Source organism: Rhamphochromis longiceps, linkage group LG20 (assembly GCF_057381845.1).
Source record: "Rhamphochromis longiceps isolate RC_006_pf linkage group LG20, R_longiceps_female_GT1.1, whole genome shotgun sequence".
NCBI classification, from domain to species: Eukaryota; Metazoa; Chordata; class Actinopteri; order Cichliformes; family Cichlidae; genus Rhamphochromis; species Rhamphochromis longiceps.
Genome location: NC_140576.1, coordinates 37,168,353 through 37,184,234, shown reverse-complemented (window position 1 = coordinate 37,184,234; position 15,882 = coordinate 37,168,353).

The following is a 15,882-nucleotide window of genomic DNA, read 5'->3' as shown; positions in this document are numbered from 1 at the left end:
GCGTACTATCAAGGTGAAATCAGCGAAGACTTGAAAATATATACCACCTTCACAACACCCTGGGGGCTGTATGAATGGAATAGAATTCCATTTGGACTCACCAATGCGCCTTCAGCTTTCCAATGTAGTATGGAGGAAAGTTTAGAAGGCTTGAGGGACAAAATATGCACTCCATATTTAGATGATGTTTTAGTGTACAGTCAAACATTTGAGCAGCATATTGAAGATTTGAGATCAGTTCTCAAACGTCAGCAGGCTTGGGGCGTAAAACTAAGACCTGATAAATGTGACTTGTTTAAAAATGAGGACGGTTACAAAATGGATGAAAAAGAGGTACAAGCAGGACGAGCTTTGAAGGACAACCCACCGACAAACATTAAAGAGCTGAGAAAGCTTTTAGGATACTACCGAAGCTATGCACAAGATTTTTCAAGACATGCAATGTGACTATATGATTTACTCTCAGTTGACCACACCCAAACACCAGCGTGGTCAGCCAGTAAATAAATGAGTTTAGCTTCAATGCATTTCTGTGTAATCTATTCTGTTGGCAGAAAATTTTGTGTCAGGAGTAAATATAACGCACTAATGCATCATCTTTTTCATTTCTGTGAAGAAAAACAATGAAAGTTGAAGTCCCTTAGAGTTACAGTAATAATCTTCATCACAAGGATCACACTTAAATATGATGATGGAAACGTAATAATTCAGACTTGCCTGATGCCGCTATGATGAACAGAGCTTTGTCCATTCTTGTATGTTCCCTGCTTTCTCCTTTGGTCCGACTGTTGTGACATGACTTCTCATCTTCATCTTCATGCAAAATGAATATGCAACTTACTTCCAAGGAGGCGATGGACGCATGTGTGTGTGCAGAAGTCAATTCAAAACAAGTCAAATCAGTTTTCCTTACAGTCAATCATTTGCATGAGGGCGTCCTAGCTAATTAGGACATAAAGGAAACCTACTTACACCCCATCTAGAAAAACATGGAAGGAACAGAAGTAATAAGATTCACAGATATTTTATATACACTTTTATACCACTTCATGAAAAAGGTAAAGCCTTCAAATCACACAAGCACGAATATCATGAGATGGGCCGGCTCAAAACTGTGTTAAGGGTTCAAATATCGAGGAGGGATACAGGAGGGATTCAAAATCACGTGTGGGGAGATGAACGGTCACACACTCAGCGTCGATCTCCACCCAATAATACACAAGCAGTTGTTTTTATAGCATCAGGGTATTATTGATGACGCCCCCTCATGCGTCAAAGCAGATACAATACATGCATAACTTCCAAAACCACAAATGTTCTGGTAACGACTTTTGACACAGTTTGAGAAGAACATTTTCTTCGCCTCCAAGCCAGGTGCTTCCAGCTCATATACCAATATAAACAAACAAAAGACAATAATGAATAACCTGGTTATTCAAATAGCCTCATCCAGACAGCTCCTCAAAATAACCACCAAAAAATGCACACTTTACAGAGGAAACAAAGACATTTCAGAAGTACACTTCCTGACTTATTCTAAGTCATCTGTTACCAAGAAAACTCAAACGCAGCAGGTTGCTTGAATACCCTCAGGCCTTTATTCAGGCCTGTTTCTAGATTATATGTGATATATGTATTGTAAGCATGTATGCAATCCTTCCATAGCTCTAGGCCACTTTGCTCAATAGATCGGCCGGACATCGCGCCGGATGAAGCTTCTGACCATCAATTAACTGACCGAGCTTCAACTCTTTAACCCTTTAAGACCTACCATAGAACCAAGTCCATCAGAGCTTATATTATATTTTTACCTGCTGTGGAGCCATTTTTGGGAGCATTTGAAGTTGCTATACATCAATACAACCATTACAGCCTAAATTTTAATAATATGTCTGCATTAAGTGCATAGTCATTACATAAATTGCAAAAAAGTGCAATAAACTACAAAAGAATTTAAAATCGTTTTTTTTAACATATATTTCTAGTTAGAGAAATTTAAGAGGCTTATCCCTCAAAACTGTAAATACAAAAAAGTTGCACAAAATAGTTTCCCACCACTTCATAGTTTTATTTTTGAAATACACCAATTATTATACACTGCAGGAAAAACGAAAATAAATATTATAGTGCAAATTTGCAAAAAAGCCGCATATGCATCAAAATAAACTATTTCCAGCTGTGCATTATGAGTCCTAAGCATCCCAGAAACGACACAGAAAGTCATAAAGTCAAAGATAACTTTTAAAAACACCAGTATAGGCTCATGAGGCCCTGATGGTAAAAAACTACATTTCTGCCTAAAATGACATCACTTCCGGTTTTCGGGCAGGTAATGGCGGACATGCGATAGTTCATGCTGATGTCTATTCCAACATAGGAAGTGTTACAAACAGCTGATCGGCAAAGCGTGTTTCTGGAATATTATGTTTTTGTTGCTGCAAGTGCTTTTTATGCAGTTTTTGCAAAGCTGTATGTGGAAGGAAACTGTGACCGAGGACAAGCTGATGGCATCAGATGTAAGTACAGCTCCTCCGGTTTCATATGGAAAAAAAATTATTGTGCTAGCTTACGTGGTTGCAGAGCTACTGGGATTTAAAAATAGTTACGCAAAACGGAGCGTGCCCGCTCTGATTGGTTTTAAAGGGTTAAAAGCACCAAAATGCAATGTGTATAAAATGATTACAGTTGCTCCTGCAATGAAAGATTATTATGTGATTATGCTAACACCTGAAATACAGACTTTAATGTAATATCAACAGCTCCAATAAATGCTTTAATGCAATGCTTGTTATGTGGTTCTAATGCAATAATAATGACTTAATGCAAGGTTAATTAATGCAATGATAATACAGATAACAAGTAACAGTGAAATAATTTGTTTTATCCCACAACTGGAAGGTCCATGTCTGTAGGTTCAGCTGTGTCTCCCTCCTGTGTTTTGTTTCCCTTTGTGTATATAAGTGTGTCTTCTGTCGGGATGAGAATATTATTTTACTGTTACTATTCATAACCATTATTATTACTGTTGCATCACTTATGATTTATCATTTCATTAGAGCATTTATTGAAACTGTTGATGTTACATTAAAGTCTGTATTTTAGGTGTGAGCATAATTACATAACAATCTTTCATTGCAGGTCCAACCGTAATCATGTTATGCACATATTGCATTTTTGTGCTAATTAAAGAGTTGAAGGTCGGTCAAGTTAATTAATGGTTTGCTCCTCAAAGTACAGCTATTGAAAGGATTGCACGCATGCTTACAGTACAATTTACCACATATTATACATGCTGTCCAAAGATGGAATAAAGGCCTGTGTGCCCTGTGGTATTGAAGTTTGCCTGGTAACAGATGACGCAGAGGGAGGTCATGCACTAAGGTTAAAACACAGACATACAGTCTGCCTGAATACACATACACAAATAAGTGAAGTGCAGTAAGTGATATAACAGGAAGCATCTGGCGGGTGGCGGAGGAACAGAGGAAGGAACTGTTCTTTTTTTAGAATATGTCCTAGGCAGAATTACTGGAACATGCATGTGTTTTTTATCTGCGTTGACGCATATTACTCGTCATCAACTATGTTATATATATGACACCCCATTTATTGTTCGGAGGAGATCGAGGCTGATGTTTTGCAGAGCTCATCTTCCCACATATATGTGTTTTAATAAAATCATTGTTTTGACGCACAATGGACCTTCCGTCGTATGTCTCTTTCCTCAAATACGAATCAGGACACTTCTCTCAGTGCTTGTTGTTGGTTCATCTGCTTTTCATGCCCTGTGTTTCATGTTTTCTTGTTTGTTTTGTTAGTTATCCCAGTTCAGGGGTCCGTTCTTCGTACCTCGCTTACTACATCCAAGATCAAATGACACATCCAAGATCAAATCATCGCGCTAACTTTGAGCTCGCTATTCCAGTTCTTCAAACACACCTGTTGTTGACGATTAGTACAGCTGGATGAAGTAATGTGAGATCACTGGGTGGCTTAACAGGGGCTACGCATCGAAAGTAGAAACATTGATCGGCAACCCTTTGATTGGTCGGCGAAAATGTCGAAGGAGCGCGCTCAGTATTTTTCTGCAGCAGAGGAAGAACTCTTGAGTGAGGGATTTCAGGAGTTTCAGAGTTTAATTAAAACGCAAGGGAACACTGCAAAGGCTGCAGAAGCAAGGAGAGAGGGCTGGCAGGAAGTTGCTGACAAATTAAACTCGTAAGTAATTTAATAATAATAATAATAATGGATTGGATTTATATAGCGCTTTTCAAGGCACCCAAAGCGCTTTACAATACCACTATTCATTCACTCCCACATTCACACACTGGTGGAGGCAGCTACGGTTGTAGCCACAGCTGCCCTGGGGCAGACTGACAGAGGCGAGGCTGCCATATCGCACCATCGGCCCCTCTGGCCAACACCAGTAGGCGGTAGGGTAAATTTATTATATTACACTATATTATATTATATTATATTATATTATATTATATTATATTACATTATATCCTCTTTCACATTAGAGCCACGACAGGACCCACTAGAACATGGGAACAAGTAAAAGTGGAATATAAGAATATTCTACAGAATGGTAATATTTATCACTTATATTGCTTTTAGTCTCTTGAAAAGAGACCCTGAAATAATCTGTTTGTTTATAACAGCAACCAAGAAAAGGGCAGAGCAAAAAAAGACAGGTGGTGGTTGATAGGTTTGTAGCCTGAACTTATTCGCTGGAACGTTGAAGACAATACAATTACACAACAAAGCAAGACACGAAGTAGGCAAAGTTCTTCAGCCGTTCCTTCGCTTGACCCCAGTTGCTCTCGTCCATTCTCCCGTAACACTGCTCTTTTATTGAGGTTACATGAATATGCATAGGTTCATTAACATATGACGTCTACATACACACAAAGAGTACCTTGCCTGTGTGTGTGTGTGTGTGTGTGTGTGTGTGTGTGTGTGTGTGTGTGTGTGTGTGTGTGTGTATGTGAGGTCAAGATGTGACCCTGTGAAGACTCTCCAAAGCTGGTGCCAGGAGTCTAGCGGGTCCATCTGAACAAAGGGCTCTTATACTTAAAGAGATGTACGTGTGTTTGCTATACCATATATCAATAAGAGAAGATACGACCTCTCCTAGGAGGTGTGTGATCTATGCCAGAACACTCTGTAGAGGAGTGAACGCACTCCCCTCTTCATGCTACACAGAGTTGTTACAGACCTCCTAGGATGAGACATTCTTTCAATCTACAAATGATTATATACTTCTAAGCATATATGAGTAAATATTTCTAAGCATAAATGACAATCAACAATACAAAACCTAACATTCCCCCTTTTGACAATTATGCTAGAAAAGTTCCCAGTTATGAATACCTCATGTCTGACAGTTTCAATACAAACATTTTTATACTCAGCATATGTCAAATCACCCTAGATTACTGAAAAAGTACACAGTTTAACAAATGTGTTTGCAGTTATCCCATTCCTCATTGATCTCATCCAATGGCAAACTGCATCCTACGAGCAAACAAATGAATTTTTAATGGTCAAAAGAGAAATTAACATTTTCAAAAACATCCCAGCTCTGCGGTGATCACTCATCATCTGTGCAGAGTGGTTTGAGTTCTGCAGGGCGTCATGAATGTCTCTTCCAGTTGTTTCCATCACTGTCCATAGGACCAGAGTTCAAATGTATGTAGAATAAACATTCAAACATACCAGTTGGTTTTGTTGTTTGTCAACATGGGTCTCAGCTATCTCCAAAGCTGCAGACCTCTCAGCACTCTAGTTTTATGGCCTCTACCAACCCCCATCACCTCACTTCAGGCCTTCGTCCTGCGAGGGGGATATTTATGAATCCTCCATTGTCCATGCTCTGCAGAAAAACCTCTCTGTGAAAAGGGTGCTGGATTCAGTTATCTTACTGCTGTTGTGATCCCAGCAGCCTTCAGAGTGTCATCGTATGCACAGTATAGTGGCACAGCATTAGGTGATGTTCATAGGAAACTGCTGTCATCACCACCATAGCTTCTGGTTCCTGTGCTTTTCACAGAATCATGATGCCATCCTCGAACTCCCTCTGCGCTGTCGATGGAGCTTGGCACGCTCCCCTCATCCTTCAGGTGTCCGTCTGTTGTCCACAATCTCCTCTGTTGGTCTCTGGAAATCCCCTTTGGCACAGCTCTCATTCCAATGCAGTTTCATGGTCCTTGCTGTGGCTCCAAAGTCTGGTCTCATGATGGGCCCCAACCAGCTCGACCTTTGACCTCAACCACTGCCTGGGCTGTCAGCTATGCCTGGAATGGTTCTTGCTTCTCACTGGGCCTCTTAAGATTTCTCAGGAGATCCCTTTCAGCAATACTCTGACTGCTGCACCTGTATTTCCTTGCTAGGAGGAAAAACTTCCATTTGGAGAGCATGTCAACAATCATCACCCAACATTTTTTAGTTCAGTGAACTTCACTTATAGGCCATCAAAGCCTCATCTGAACACGGATGTACGACTTGCATAGGTTTAATACCTGTAAATAAACGGTTAATCATAGAAAACATTATTTCATGTTAATCCTGGACCCCTCCTCTTGACTCATGGACACTCCCACGAGTCAACTCATCAAACCTGGATCCCTGTCCTAAAGAAAAACGTTAGCTAGATCATGTCCCAGGCAACATCAGGGCATCTCCGCTGGAGTAGCTCCGTAACCCTGCAATAAAAGATGTTAGCGTGTTTTGCATATTAAGTTTGCTTAACACCTGGCTCTCCCAGGAGCCTGCATACACACCATCGTGGCCTGGAAAGCAAAATCTGGAAGTGAAATCAAACTTCACACTTGTAAACAATTGTATCATAAAAGTAATAAAGCATTCAACATCAGCAAGACAAGTGTCATGTGCAGGTTTTCCCAAATCAGTAAACTACAACTATTACCCTAATTTGCCTCAGACATGGATCATCCCATGTGCTCAGTTAACATTAATGTAATCGGTGACTGCCCTTAAGCAAAGTCACTCCACTCATATATTACTATGGGCTCAAAAGTGGCCAGCAAATGAGCCCATATTAAACTATCCCATAAACACTGCATCTCTTATTTGTTTTTCCTCATGTCACTTGTCCGCTTCTGCTGAATCCTCTACATGCATTCTTAGAAAAACAAACATTAGCAATACACATTGACTGTGGTCAGACGCAGGTCGACAGGTTCCAGAGGTGCCATAAAAACACCATAAAGTTAGCCATCCATTGCTGTGGAAAGAAGTGACACTAATTTTCAACACAGGAAATTTCTCACATGTTATTCACATCATCAAAGTAACCTTCACATTTTCCCAACAACACAGTGTAACAGCACCACCACTCATGACCTGGAAACACAGTTTCTTCACATATAAACCCAGAAATCCTGTAGTAGGAAAAAACATCAACCAGTTGTCCTGGTATAAATCACGTGATCAAACCACATGAAGAACTGTAATGCTGTAGAAAAGAAAATGCAAATGTTAGCGCTGCGCAGGTGTATACACACTTTCTCACAGTTTCCTCTGTGAGCAACACAAGGTAGTGAATAACACCCCTGGTAGATGCACAGACACAGAAAGTGGCACTTAAAAGGTTAAATCATCACGCAACCTCGAATGTTGCTGTCATCTTTCTGCTCCTGTAAAAGGAAATACACATAGATTCATCTGCACCTTTGTCAGGTGGGGGTTAACTTCGCACAGTCGTGTTACATCAGTAAAGTCTTGTCAGCTTTTGTCAGCTTTTACCAGTCAGTCAGTCAGTTTTTTTTCTTTCACTCATTCATTCATACATTCATTCTTTCTTTCTTTGCTGATAGTGGAACCTATCGTCGCATTTAGTTTCCACTCTCAGCAAAATGACGTCATTTCAAAAAGAAAAAGAACTTTAGCTCGGAATACATCGCTGAATCCTTTTTGGACAGGAACTTACTTTCTAATTGTCCCAAATAAGTGGCTTTCTCCAGAGCCCATTTTAATGTGGAGAAACTCGTAACAATTTCCTCGACGACGTGTCGTACAGCACTTTCTGTTCTAATCGTGCAGATCTGCTCAAACGACAGAGATTATCGAACAAAACTTTCAGTGCACTGTGAAAGTATCAAAATAAAAAAGCCTTGTTAAGTCATGACACAAGCTCCTCATCTCAGGAGGGTAAATCATACCATTAGCATGGTTTATCATACCATCATACTAATTGGCAGGCTCAACTTCACAACAAAAGGAAAAATCATCAGCTAGATTCACTCCAAACCAACCATCAGCTGCACAACACACAACATAACCCTAATGTCCTATTAGCTATGAGTTTAATCCCCAGGTCTGTGCTCTTCACTCATTTAGGCCACAGATTTTATTCAGTTTTCCTTTTTCCCTTCATCCTAAAACATGTGACATGGTGTCATGAACTTCACAAAGGAAGTTTGTTCTGACGTATCCAGAATTGTGTATCTAAATACAGGATTCACTCGCACATCAAAATAGGAAACTCAGTGTTTTAGAGTCTCCACTCAACACACAACAAACCAACACATCTCATTCACTCGTGCTAAAATTCAGTCACCTTTCCTTAATCTAAGAACGATCAACTAATTTGCATATCAGCTATTAACCCACTAAGTTGACAGGACAACAGAAATGCACGTTCAAAATGTTATCACAAAAATAGAATTTCCCTCATACAGTAAATTACTTGTGCTGCATCAATCAAGCAGCAAGCATTTCCCAATTTACTATATCAACGACTAAATTTATTGTCTGATCACTGGTTGGTCAAACCAGAATCTTTTTTTTTTTTTTCCACAAAAGTTAAACTGTTGTCCTGCAACCTAGAGAGTTAATTGTCAGCATTGGATAAATTCAGTATTTGATAACAAGTGTCTGTTAAATTCACACTATTTTAACACTGATGAGAGATAACAAGCTAATTTTCATTGCATGTGTGTTTGTGTTATTAGGCAGGTTTAATCAATGTCTGTGGAGCTGCATCTCCAGCAGGGCATGTTCTTAAAGCTGCCTTTCCTACACACTTCTCTGCTATTATTTGACCATTTCTTAACTAATGTGCTATGAATCCACTGGACTTTGCGTCACACGAGGTGACTTGGACAAGATGATAAACAGACTCACATGCTTAAGATGTTGTCTAATCTTCATGAGCTCTCTTGTGTTTGTAAGTGTTAGTAGGGTTAATGCATGTTCTGCTTGTGTGTGTGATTTTGTATATGTTTCTATTTTCGCAGTGTTTCAGACTCCTTCACAATTTTCCAACTTAAGCAGTCAGTTTTCTTTTCCCCAGGTTTGCTAACCCAAATTTTGATTTCCCACATTAAATAACAGCATTCCTCTGTGTTTCCACTTACTCTCACTCTGTTGTCCTCTCCCACTTTGACAGTCCAACAGCCGGCAGTTCTCCTTCAACTTTGTCCTGTGTTTCACTGTCTCTTCTTGCTCCAAGGTGGCAAATGTCAAACTCCAACAGTCTCCTCAGTTCTCCTCAAACGTTCTTTTCACATGCACAGTGAATTTGCAGCTTGTTGGACACACAGTGCCATTCATCCGATCAGGCAGGATGATGGGTTTGCTCTTCTTCTCTGATGCTGTTTGTCCACACTGCTGCTGCTTGCTGGGACTCTTTGCTCAGGACTTTGCTGCTGTCTCTTTATCTGCCATGCTATTGCTCTTTGGAGCTGCATTCCTTGTCTTCAGGGAGGAGTGAGAGCTTGCTTGTGAGGTTGAGAAACACATGGCGCTGTAAATAAGTCAGCCAGAAACTTGGCCTGCATGTTTCCAATGATGTTAAACTATAACTTTCTTCCGACCGCTGCATGTGGAAAATTGATTCAGGTCTGCTTTTCACCTGAAAGTGACAAACTAACAAACTAAGACATTTTCATTATTATCATCACTGCTTAATCAACACACATCTCTCTCTCTCTCTCTGTGTGTTTTTGTGAACAATCCTTTCTTAAAAGCAGAAAATGAAATTGTAGTTGTTTTTGGCTAATCAACACAAAACCTTTTTCCTATGATTTTTTCTTTTCATCTACAATACAAATTCTTTCTTCTTCACTCTTTTTTTCTTTCTTTACAATAGCTGGTGACCTGCAGAATCACCGCTCTCACAATCAAAGGCAATTACTTTTACACAGCGCACAAAAACACTGTGACGTCAGACACATTCACACTCACTTTGTCAGTTGCATAAATAAATCATATGGCTGATGATATGTGCCATGGTGATCCATAGGCAGGATCACAAGTTTATCTAATTATTTTTAACTCAACAAAACAAATAAACAAAAACATGATGCTGATGCTATGAACACTCCACACACATGAGTCAAGATGCAGGAAAACTGCTCATGGAAACGCTGCACACGCCAGTTATCACAGTTATCATAGCTCTGTTTCCCTCTCTTTGAGTAGTCCTCAGACAGCTCTCGATCTGATAATGTGTAGCTTGCTCATCAGCTCAGAAGAGACCGCAACGCAACCTCACACAGTGGTTGTGTGCTTTGCCCACAGTGGCAAAGACTTGCACTTTCATATTCAATTCAGCTTCTCCATCATGTACTTTTAGATGTTTCATACAGGGTTCAGCATATTAGTTGTTTTCACAGGTGTGCTCTATATCTCAACAATGGCTCATAATAAGACGACAGTCTTTCACACAGGTCAAGTGCCTCTATGCACATCATTAGTTTAAATATTTGCCTATATCACTTCACCTCATATGTCATTGTACTGAATTTGAGCAACCACAAGCTTAATGCAGATTACTTTTAGCAATTATCCACCTCAATTAAATCTATGGTCTGGCACACAGGCTGTTGTCGAACAGGGCAAGCTAAAGAATAAACATTTTGTGTCAGCAAGGGGTGGGGGAAAGCCATTCACCAGAGCATATCTTAAGTGCTGCTGATGTGGGCTGGCCTTCTCCACACGCTCTTCACAACAACAGCTGCTGACGTCACAGACCACGTGTTCTGCTCCGCACACACTCACACAACAACAACAACAACGACGACGACAACAACGACAACAACACAAAATAGGCCTATCGTCCAGCACAGTCTGGACCCCGCGGAACTTCTCAACGTCCCACAAAGTGGCGGAGAACTCACCTCTCGCTGAACAAAGTAGCGAGGAACCTCTTGCTCCACAAAGTAGCAAGGAACCTCTTTCTCCACAAAGTAGCGAACTTCTCAACGCCCCACAAAGTGGCGGAGACTGCACAACCACACGGTTATAGAGTCGGGCTCTTTAAACTTACTCGGCGTTGCTTAGCGTGTAATATCAGCCTCGGATCCTGCCGATCGTCATTCATCGAGGAGAAAAGACAGACAGCTAATCCACAGGAACTTCCTGGCTGACGTCAGTCTGTCAACGTGTCCCTCCTCCCCTCGGTGAATGTCGATTCCAGGGAGCCGGCTCTCGAAGGACCAATTAATGATAGGTTTGTAGCCTGAACCTATTCGCTGGAACGTTGAAGACAATACAATTACACAACAAAGCAAGACACGAAGTAGGCAAAGTTCTTCAGGTTTCTCGTGCACGGGAGAGACCGGACAAACGCCGTTCCTTCGCTTGACCCCAGTTGCTCTCGTCCGTTCTCCCGTAACACTGCTCTTTTATTGAGGTTACATGAATATGCATAGGTTCATTAACATACACTGAACAAAAATATAAACGCAACACTTTTGTTTTTGCTCCCATTCCCCATGGGGTGGACATAGAGACCTAAAATTCATTCCAGATACACAATATAACCATCCCTCCCAAACAGTGGTCACAAATCAGTCCAAATGTGTGGTAGTGGGCACATCTGCTATATTGAGATAATCCATCCCACCTCACAGGTGTGCCACATCAGGATGCTGATCTGACATCATGAGTAGTGCACAGGTGTACCTCAGACTGCCCACAACAAAAGGCCACCCTGGAATGTGCAGTTTTGTCTCACAGCAAAATGCCACAGATGCCACAAGCAATGAGGGAGCGTGCAATTGGCATGCTGACAGCAGGAATGTCAACCAGATCTGTCGCCCGTGCATTGAATGTTCATTTCTCAACCATAAGCCGTCTCCGCAGGCCTTTCAGAGAATATGGCAGCACATCCAACCGGCCTCACAACCGCAGACCTCGTGTAACCACACCAGCCCAGGACCTCCACATCCAGCAGGTTCACCTCCAAGATCGTCTGAGACCAGCCACCCAGACAGCTGCTGGAACAATTGGTTTGCACAACCAAACAATTTCTGCACAAACTGTCAGAAACCGTCTCAGGGACGCTCAACTGCATGCCCGTCGTCCTCATCGGGGTCTTGACCTGACTCCAGCTCGTCGCCGTAACAGACTTGTGTGGGCAAATGCTCACATTCGATGGCGTCTGGCACGTTGGAGAGGTGTGCGCTTCACGGATGAATCATCGTTCACATTGTTCAGGGCAGATGGCAGCTGAGAATGTCCCAGTTCTTGCATGGCCAGCATACTCACCGGACATGTCACCCATTGAGCATGTTCGGGATGTGCTTGACCGGCGTATACGACAGCGTGTACCAGTTCCCACGAATATCCAACAACCTCGCACAGCCATTGAAGTGGAGTGGACCAACATTCCACAGGCCACAATTGACAATCTGATAGACTCCATGCGACGATGTGTTGCACTGCATGAGGCAAATGGTGGTCACACCAGATACTGACCGGTTCTGGGTCCCCAGACCCCCAATAGTGCAAAAAACTGCACATTCCAGGGTGGCCTTTTGTTGTGGGCAGTCTGAGGTACACCTGTGCACTACTCATGATGTCAGATCAGCATCCTGATGTGGCACACCTGTGAGGTGGGATGGATTATCTCAATATAGCAGATGTGCCCACTACCACACATTTGGACTGATTTGTGACCACTGTTTGGGAGGGATGGTTATATTGTGTATCTGGAATGAATTTTAGGTCTCTACGTCCATCCCATGGGGAATGGGAGCAAAAACAAAAGTGTTGCGTTTATATTTTTGTTCAGTGTAACAAACAAAACTCCCTAATGGTCCCTACGCTTTCCTACACAAAATGAAAACCAAACAAAAGACAATTCTCTTACCTAACTTTCTACATGAAAAACAGGAGAAAACTTAATCAACAAAAATGGCTTCTCACGCCTACTAGGCTGCTGATGGATATTAAACTCACTGATCAGATTCCTGTAGCCAAATCCTATAATGCGGTCCCACGTGCTCTCTATGATGAAGTAAAAAGTCACATTCAGGACTTGTTAAAAAAGACTTTATCCACTGTTGGGGGAAAACTCTGTTAAAGACCCAGGAGAAATAAAGACACAATGAGACAAAGTTACTTTCTTTATCAAACGTGTACACGGGTGAGCTGCGAACAACTCACAACGTGAACAGAGGCTTGGCACTTTTTTATAGGAAAGACAGTGAGAACAGGATAAGAAAATACAAAACAGATAAAATAAACAACTCCATATGTGGCGCTAGTCTCGTCAGCAGAGAGCTGTGAGAAAGCTGTGAGAGATAAAACAATCTAAAACAATATGTCCCAAAACAGTGTCTTTGCTGAGAAAGTCTAAAAGGATAATTCTAAACTAATCTAACCATAGACAAAGGGCATCTTTGCACATTTAAAAGAAGGTAAAGAAACATAGAATAATTTTTCCTGTAACATTCCCTCCTGTTTTAACTTATTTTAAATGTATACAACAATTGTCTGTGAAGGTTATTTATTAAGTATCTTAAGCAATTTTTAATTTTCAAAATGTCAGCATAGCAGAAATGTAAATCATTTTGTCTAAAGAATAAAACAAATAAAATAATAAAAAGAACAAAGAAAATCATAGTAAATGAAATAACAAGAGGAATAATCAAGAGAAAACAATAAAACTAAACTACAAAAAATAAAGGATAAAAAGAAAAGAATATAAACTTTATGTTGTACCTGCATAACTACTAATGTGTTAATCAGTGCATGATCACTTGACAAGTCATTTTTAATCACCACGTCATTTATTAGCAGCTATTACAAGTTCTCCTCTAACAGAATTGCAACGGGATGCTGTTCTTCTTGAGGCACGGCAACATAAGCAGTCATTGTAGTTGTTATCATCTTTGAAATCATTACTCTTAGACATGGCGGTGTAGCTGCTCCAGATGTGTGGTCAGTGCATAAATGTCTCCTCGATCAGCTTGCAAACTCCTCCTTGTGATGCTGTTAGCAGGTCTAGAGTCAGTCTGTTCTGCAGCACCATCGTTCTGATGGCCTTCTGTTCTCCTGCTAAAGCCCGTCCCAGGGTCTTTGTCAAAGTTGATGTGTCGTAGCAGAGCATATCGGTTGATCTCCACATGATCCCGCACCTCGGCAGCTCCAATGCCGGGGATCAAGCTCTGTAACAATTTCACTCCTCCTCAGATGCGAAACTCTGGTTCCTTTACTGCTTGGTGCCGTCCGTGCACATCCTGTCTGGTGCTGAGTCTTTGTTTGTAGTGGCATCCGGTAGATAGGTGAGTAGGCAGCTCCCCCACTGCCCGCGATCCATTGTTCATCACACATACTGGCAGTTGTGATGCGTTCAGTTTGTTCAGTAGAATTACATCAGGCAGTGGGTCTGAGACTTGGGGCCAGGTCAGTAGGTAGGTCTGTCCGGAACAGTGCACATTCGTGAGTGATGATGACCTCCAGGTTGCTTTTGCTGGGATGCTGTAGTTGGCCTTGGACCAAAGAGTACCGTAGCCTGGATGTGTTGCCAGGCCCAACAGGCACCAACTGCGATCTTCAGGTATGCTGTACGGCCACAGGCCAGACGTCTGTGAGGATAGGGGCATATGGGTACATGCATAGCAGTCAGTTTTGCTATTCAAGTGAGCTGTAGTGTTCATAAACTGCCACCAGAAATTAGTGGCGTATCCATGGGGAAACTCGGTGTACTTTCCTTTGTCATACAGTGTCTGCCTTTTCTTCATATAGCGTGACTTGTTGTCCCTCACGGAAGCAAAGATGAGGAGCCCGGCCAGGGTCAGGGCCGCTGCAGTTATTAAGAGCCACCACCTCATGACGACAGGACACACCCTCCTGTCGTGAGTAGACCCCCCGGCCAGGAAAGCTGACCCCTCCACCGGGCGAGATCACAACAATTGGGCGAGCCTGTGTCAGCTGTGTTTAGATGGCTTCACTTACTCGCCTGCAGTGACTCTGATGGATCCAGGATGGTCGTTCCGCAATTTTGCAAGCGGTCGGTGTAGTGAGAAGAACTTGGTATGGTCCCTCCCACCTGGGTGTGCTCCAGTTTTTCCTTTGGAGCACCTTGATCAGAACCCAGTCACCGGGCTTTAATCTGCAAGACACTTGATAGACATCATTACATTCTTCGTTATTTACAATCATCTCTTTATTTTCCTACAACTTAGACATACATTTTGCTACTGAAATTTCATCTGCCTTTTTCACTGGGTAGATTTCTGGCCACTTTGAGAATACATCTATAACCACTAGGGCGTATTTTTACCCTTGGCATTCATTTAGCTCAATAAAGTCCATATGGATTGTGTGAAAAAGATAAGGTGGTGTGGGAAAACGGCCTCTTTTATATTATATTTTTGACACGTCATGCACGTTCTGACAAATTGTTTTGCTGAGGTTTCAAAATTTACAGTGTAGAATTTACAGTGTAGAAATGAGAGTTGACAATACTGGTCAGTCCCCCCGTTGACAAATGCGTACAGCCATGAGTCACTAATGCCGCCATTTTGTGGAGGAATTTTGGCAACACTGGCTTGCCATAACACATCATTAAGTCGTTTGTCAGAACTGCACCGTGTTTTAGCCATTTTGCCTGCTCTGCTGTGC